The 7,319-nt window shown below is 57.3% G+C and overlaps 2 pseudogenes; both read right to left on the bottom strand.

Moving 5' to 3' along the window:
• Positions 1 to 403: 403 nt before the first annotated feature.
• Positions 404 to 5,319, bottom strand: LOC146724122 (large subunit ribosomal RNA; annotated as a pseudogene).
• Positions 5,320 to 6,364: 1,045 nt separating this feature from the next.
• Positions 6,365 to 6,534, bottom strand: LOC146724121 (5.8S ribosomal RNA; annotated as a pseudogene).
• Between the last annotated feature and the right edge of the window lie 785 nt (positions 6,535 to 7,319).

Genomic DNA, 7,319 nt, shown 5'->3' with positions numbered 1-7,319 from the left:
AAGTTCGCTCGCGGCGTGTTGCTTTCGCCGGGCGAGCGAGAAATTCTTCCAAGTCCGTTCGCGGCGTGTTGCTTTCGCCGGACGGGCGAGAAATTCATCCAAGTCCGTTCGCGGCGTGTTGCTTTCGCCGGCGAGCGAGTAATTCTCCCAAGTCCGTTCGCGGCGTGTTGCTTTCGCCGGCGAGCGATAGATTCATCCAAGTCCGTTCGCGGCGTGTTGCTTTCGCCGGCGAGCGAGAAATTTTTCCAAGTCCGTTCGCGGCGTGTTGCTTTCGCGGCGAGCGAGAAATTTTTCCAAGTCCGTTCGCGGCGTGTTGCTTTCGCCCGGCGAGCGAGAAATTCATCCAAGTCCGTTCGCGGCGTGTTGCTTTCGCGTCGAAGTGTGGGGGTCTCGTCTAACCGACAGACGACCCCAAGCCGAGGGCGGAGTCTCAACACGATCGCAGCGCTCGGTGTGGTAACTGCTCTCCGAGTACAACACCCCCGCAAGGTACATAAGTCGTTCTACAGACGTAATTCCGCGTCTCGGACATCGAACTTTGCGAACACACATGATCGACCGTTAGGACGCGTGCCGTCGTAGCGGTGAGATCCCGACGACGGGCGATGGCGCCGTACGGCAAACCGGGCTCGTGCGACGTACCGGCCGAGACCGGCCGCCTAGTAGCGTCACATGTTTGAGCCTTCGACTACGAGACCTAGAGATATCATGCACTCGATAGACGAGGAACGGCCTTAGAGGTCAGCATAATCCCACGGATGTAGCTTCGCACCCCGGCCGCTCGACCGAGTGCGTCTGACACCAAATGTACGAACCGGCGGTCCTCTCGTACTGAGCAGGATTACCTATCGCAATGACTAGTATCAGTAGGGTAAAAATAACTGTCTCACGACGGTCTAACCCCAGCTAAGTTCCCTGTTGGCGGGTGAACATCCGACGCTTGGCGAATTCTGCTGCAATGATAGGAAGAGCGACATCGAAGGATCAAAAAGCGAGCGCCTATGAACGCTTGGCCGCACAGCCAGTTATCCCTGTGGTAAACTTTCTGACACCTCTTGCTGAAAACTCTTCAAGCAAAGGATCGATAGGCCGTGGCTTTCGCAGTCTCTATGCGTACTGAACATCGAGATCAAGCCGCTTTGCCTTTTGCTACGCGAGGTTTCTGTCCATCGCTGAGCTGGCCTTAGGACACCTGCGTTATGTTTGAAGATGTACCGCCCAGTCAAATCCCGCTGGCAGTGTCCTCGATCGATCACGCGGGGTATTACGGCGATCGGCGAGGCCTCACGCCACTCTGACACGTTGGCTTAGAACACGTGACCGACGGCGGAAGCCACTCGGGCACGCGCTCCGCCAAACCAGTAAGTAAGGAAACCTGTGAAATAGTGTATTCACCGGCGATGTTGCCATCTCCCACTATGCTACACCTCTCCTGTTCCTTACAGTGCCAGACTAAGTCAAGCTCACAGGGTCTTCTTCCCCGCTAATTTTTCAAGCCCGTTCCCTTGGCAGTGGTTCCTAGACAGTAGATAGGGACAGGGGAATCTCGTTATCCATTCATGCGCGTCACTACTTAGATGCGAGCATTGGCTACCTTAAGAGAGTCATAGTACGACCGCCCGGGGGAGTCCTGGGGGGCGTAGCCCCCAGTAAGCGCACACGTGCGGGCGGCTACACGGCGGTTACTCCCCTTCCGACTCTAATCGGGATCAACAGGGTTTCTCCCCATCAGCGTTCCTGGCATTTCGACGTAGGCGGGATTCTTCCCATGCGCGCACATTAATGGAGAGGTAGTTTGGTACCTTAGGGTATGTAGACGCACGGGGTTGGGGGCGTAGCCCCCCCGAGGCCCGGGCGGGTATGCGGTATCCCTCCGATCGGGCACCGGTCCCTTCGCACATACACGGTATACGTAGCCAGACAAGCAGATCCTTCAGACGTAGGGGCGCGGTTACCACGCAAACAATTGACTATGGAATAGGTTAGGTTTTGCGTCACATGGACGCGATCCACCATTCCTACTCTCTTTATTGTACCTGTGTGTGACGCCCCAGGTAGCAAGGCACCGATCCACGCAGGCCGAATCATATTTACGTCCAACCGTGCAATGGATGGGCTGGGATAGCCCAGAGGGCTTCCCAAATGCTTAAGGGAATGCGTACACATGAAATTTCTCCACGAGACACACACTGCGCCAGGCGCCCTAGCTTCCACGCCCGTGAGAGTCCGACACCAATTGGTAGGGCACCGGTAGCCTCCCGGTGGGGCTCCCTACCTCCCTCACTACCCGGTGTTAGTCTAAGTCGCATGTATGACAGCTTCAGCATGCTCGGACCCCGAACTGTGCATTCTCAGCGCCAGATCAGTCGACTCGGCCACGCATTCGCCACCATCAGCAACCCCGACAACGTTAGACGGGTACCGTCGCGTACCTCGCTATTAGGCTACGCTGCCGATCGCCGCTACGACAAGGCCGGACGCTTTGCCCAGAACCTGGGATCGCTTTATCCTTCCATTGTCGTTTTAAGGGTAAACTGTGATCGGTCGCCCGTTACCGCGCTTGCTTGAATTTCTTCACGTTGACATTCAGAGCACTGGGCAGAAAATCACATTGCGTCAACACCCGCGAGGGCCATCGCAATGCTTTGTTTTAATTAGACAGTCGGATTCCCCTAGTCCGTGCCAGTTCTGAGCTGAGCGTTGAATGGCGGCCGAAGAGGACGACCACGACGGCTCGCGCCGCCACGGAAGCCTCGCAGCAAGGAAGATCCGCGGGAGGCCAAGGCACGGGACCGAGCTCGGATCCCGGGACCGGCGCGAGAACGCCGACCGTTCACCTCGCCCAGGCCGGCACGTCAGCCAGACCCGCTTCCCGACCAAGCCCGACACGCCCCGCTCCTCAGAGCCAATCCTTATTCCGAAGTTACGGATCCAATTTGCCGACTTCCCTTACCTACATTATTCTATCGACTAGAGGCTCTTACCTTGGAGACCTGCTGCGGATATGGGTACGAACCGGCGCGACACCTCCACGTGGCCCTCTCCTGGATTTTCAAGGTCCGAGGGGAAGATCCGGACACCGCCGCAACTGCGGTGCTCTTCGCGTTCCAAACCCTATCTCCCTGCTAGAGGTTTCCAGGGAACTCGAACGCTTATACAGAAAAGAAAACTCTTCCCGGATCTCCCGACGGCGTCTCCAGGTCATTTTGGGTTACCCGACGAACACTCTTACGAGGGCCCGAATTGTATGCGGTTCCGCTGCCGGGTTCCGGAATAGGAACCGGATTCCCTTTCGCCCGACGGGCGTGTGTCCTTCGTATAATATTTATTATTATTTCTCGACACTCGAGTATATTGTACGCCGTCATTGACATAGGATTTCTCCTAGGGCTTAGGATCGACTGACTCGTGTGCAACGGCTGTTCACACGAAACCCTTCTCCACGTCAGTCCTCCAGGGCCTCGCTGGAGTATTTGCTACTACCACCAAGATCTGCACCGACGGCGGCTCCCAGGCAGGCTCGCGCCCCCAGACACCTTCTGCGCTCACCGTCGCGACCCTCCTACTCGTCAGGGCTTCGTTGACGACGCGAGAGAAGGACTAACGCCCGCTCCCGGTTGCCGCCCCACTTGCCGTGACGGCAGAGTATAGGCTCGACGCTCAGCGCCATCCATTTTCAGGGCTAGTTGCTTCGGCAGGTGAGTGTTACACACTCCTTAGCGGATTCCGACTTCCATGGCCACCGTCCTGCTGTCTTAAGCAACCAACGCCTTTCATGGTGTCCCCATGAGCGTCGAGTTGGGCGCCTTAACTCTGCGTTTGGTTCATCCCACAGCGCCAGTTCTGCTTACCAAAAATGGCCCACTTGGCACTCTGATCCGAAGATGCTCGTGGCTTCATAATTCAAGAAAGCCAGAGATCTCACCCATTTAAAGTTTGAGAATAGGTTGAGGTCGTTTCGGCCCCAAGGCCTCTAATCATTCGCTTTACCAGATGAGACTCGCGCGCGTTCCGTGCGGAACGGCCGAGTGCCAGCTATCCTGAGGGAAACTTCGGAGGGAACCAGCTACTAGATGGTTCGATTAGTCTTTCGCCCCTATACCCAGTTCCGACGATCGATTTGCACTTCAGAATCGCTACGGACCTCCATCAGGGTTTCCCCTGACTTCGTCCTGACCAGGCATAGTTCACCATCTTTCGGGTCCCAACGTGTACGCTCTGGGTGCGCCTCTTCTCGCGATGAGAACGAGACGCCCCGGGAGTGCGAGGCCGCATCGCGACGCGGCCCATCCTCCCTAGGTCGACGGCCAGGGCCGACCTTCACTTTCATTACGCCTTTAGGTCTCGCGACAAGTCCCAATGACTCGCGTACATGTTAGACTCCTTGGTCCGTGTTCAAGGACGGGTCCTAAGAGTACCCAAAGCAGTAGCGTCGCCGACGGTATCGGCTCCCGCGAGACCGCGGAGACGTTCGCAGGCCTGTCGAAGGTGTACCGTACTGTAACCAACAGCGGGCCAGGACCGGGGACGGCGCGAAGTCCGTAACCTCCGAGTACCGTGGCGCGCGCTTGCGACGGTTCTCGACGCACGTGAATAGTGCGGCCTGATACCTTGCGCGTACCGCCGAGCAGCCGGCCGGGCGACCGAGGGTTTGTCGCGTGCCGTTTTACCGGCGACGCGACAGACACCGCACCGGCCGTAGACCGACACCCAGCGGGTCGCGACGTTCTACTTGGGGAGAAGTGCACGACGACGAGCGCCGGAATCGGCGCACGGTAGCGTGCCCGCGCGCGAGCCGCAAGGACTCCGCGGGACATCGCCGACCGACGCGAAGCCAGCGCCGCTGACGATGAATCTCCCCGTTCGATCTTTTGGGTTTCTTAGGTTTACCCCTGAACGGTTTCACGTACTCTTGAACTCTCTCTTCAAAGTTCTTTTCAACTTTCCCTCACGGTACTTGTTCGCTATCGGTCTCGTGGTCGTATTTAGCCTTAGATGGAGTTTACCACCCACTTAGAGCTGCACTCTCAAGCAACCCGACTCTAAGGAGAGATCCTCCCGAGGCGCGCACCGGTCGCTACGGGCCTGGCACCCTCTACGGGTAAGTGGCCCCATTCAAGATGGACTTGGACGCGACGCGGCACCTCGGGATAAGCGGATCCTCCCAAACACCACATTTCCCTGCGGCGGAACCGCGGGATTCGGTGCTGGGCTCTTTCCTGTTCGCTCGCCGCTACTAAGGAAATCCTGGTTAGTTTCTTTTCCTCCGCTTAATAATATGCTTAAATTCAGCGGGTAATCTCGCCTGCTCTGAGGGTCGTCGCATAGTGAGTTTTCGTAGCAGTTTGCCTCCTCCGCGTCGCTCATGTCGTCTCTCCTCTATTAATATATATTAAGAGGGAGAGAGAGAGAAGCGTCGAACGAGCGAGCAGCAGCGGCAGCACACGAAATACGCGAGGAAGGCAAATCGCCGGGGCCGCTAACCGCACACACACTCGTTGGTGGTAATGGAGACGTATATCGCGGGGTTCGAGATTCTCGGCTCTCCCCTTCTCTTTTATATACGAAATTCGGGCGGAATCGATTCGCCGAGTACACGACGCGGCGCGCCGGTCTCCTTTTTTTCTGCTTTACGAAAATTTTCGTGGACTCGGACACGCGGTCGGCTCGCGATTCAAAAACCCTTCTCCGTAAAGAGGTAAAGGCATTACGAATGCTCTCTCCCGCCGGACGACGACGCGCCGTATATTTTCTCCCGTAATACCGTTATGTGTGCGGGCAAGGGCGCCTCGGCATAAGACGCGCGAGCGCTATCGCACCGAGAGGACGCGGCACAGAGTGCGAGAGCAGTCGGTCAGTCTGTGTGATGTACGGAGAGGAGAGGACGGTGAGACAAGCGCTACCTACTTTCGGGAGACAACGACGCACGCGCCGCTCTAGGAAAGCGGTGCCATTCACCGTCCTGACCCTTTTTTTGGCCGTTTGTTGCTCCCTTCGCGCGCGCTCTTACTCTCATCCCCATTTCTCCTCGGCTCTCGCGTACACACACGACTTGGATACACAAACACGCTCCCCCTCTTAATTCGCGCAGGCATTCTCTGGCGCGCGTTCGCAACGTTTTACACGCTTGTGCGCTTCTCCTCCTCATTATCTATTATTATTTCGGTGTGTCATTTCAGACGACGCCAGGATTAGCACCGCGGCCGGTCGGCGCGGCACAGACACCTCGGGCGAACGTCCAACGATCGCTCGTAGCCCCATTGTAAGCGTTGCACAGGGCACAGGCGACGCGCGCGCCATTCTCTGGTCGCCCGCGTCGTGGCCGTGCGGCTTTTCGGGCGCAAGCAGTTTAGGTGGTACTAAACGACCCTCAAGCCAGGGCCGTGGTCCTGGAATTGTATCCGTGGACCGCAATTGTGCGTTTCGAAACTGTCGATTGTTGTGTTCTGTGGTCCTGCCAGTTTCACAAGTTGTACGCGCAATAGCCTGCGTTCTTCATCGACCCACGAGCCAAGTGATCCACCGTTCAGGGTAATCGTTCGAAATTTTTGCGTTCGCGAATGAAGAACGCGCTTCTCGTTCAACCCATCGTGGTCTTCTTTCTCTCGGACGGAGAGGCGGAGAGAGCATACTCGTGGTGGTCCTCTTCGATCAGCATGTCCGCGCGCGTCCGAGGACGCGCGCGGACCGCCGCCTCCCGCCAGGGAAGGCTACGGCACAAAGATAGAGTTGTGTGTTTCTCGTTCGGAGCGTCTCTCCCGCAACGGGAGAGCCGGGGCGGAAGCTCTTTGAAGAAACCGTCGGACCGACACAGTTGACAGATTGGTCGAAATATCATCGATCCCTTCTCTGTGTTATATATATATATTATAATAATATATGGGGGTCCTCTCGCTCGGCACTCGCGGTCGCACACCGTGTGTTCTCGGCACGCTGACCGCTGCCCCGCGACAACGGGGAGGGCGCGCGTCGACGAACGTCGTGGGTGCTGCACACACGCGTGCGCGGGCATAGGTTACCACCGGTTCGCGCTCAACGCCGAATCGACGCTCTGCGTGTGTGTATGGCCGGAGAATGGCACACACACGAGCGTGATCGCGAAGCGTCTCGCTCCGAATCGTCGTCGAACACCGCCGGGCGCGCTGCTCTGCTTGCCGACTACTTTCGGTCAGAGAGGCGCGACGGCGTCCGTCGTTATATCAAAACACAACAACAAATTCCGTCAAATCCGTTATTTTCTTTTTCTCTGAGAGCGCCTTTTCAGCGCGTCCATTCAGTCGCCGACTGCTGCGAGCGCGCGTCTCTCCCAAAAGAGAGGA

Source organism: Nylanderia fulva, unplaced genomic scaffold (assembly GCF_048542155.1).
Source record: "Nylanderia fulva isolate GAGA-0341 unplaced genomic scaffold, ASM4854215v1 Scaffold1482, whole genome shotgun sequence".
Taxonomy (NCBI): domain Eukaryota; kingdom Metazoa; phylum Arthropoda; class Insecta; order Hymenoptera; family Formicidae; genus Nylanderia; species Nylanderia fulva.
Note: the sequence above shows the minus strand (reverse complement) of the source record. Positions and strands in the feature narration are given on the sequence as shown.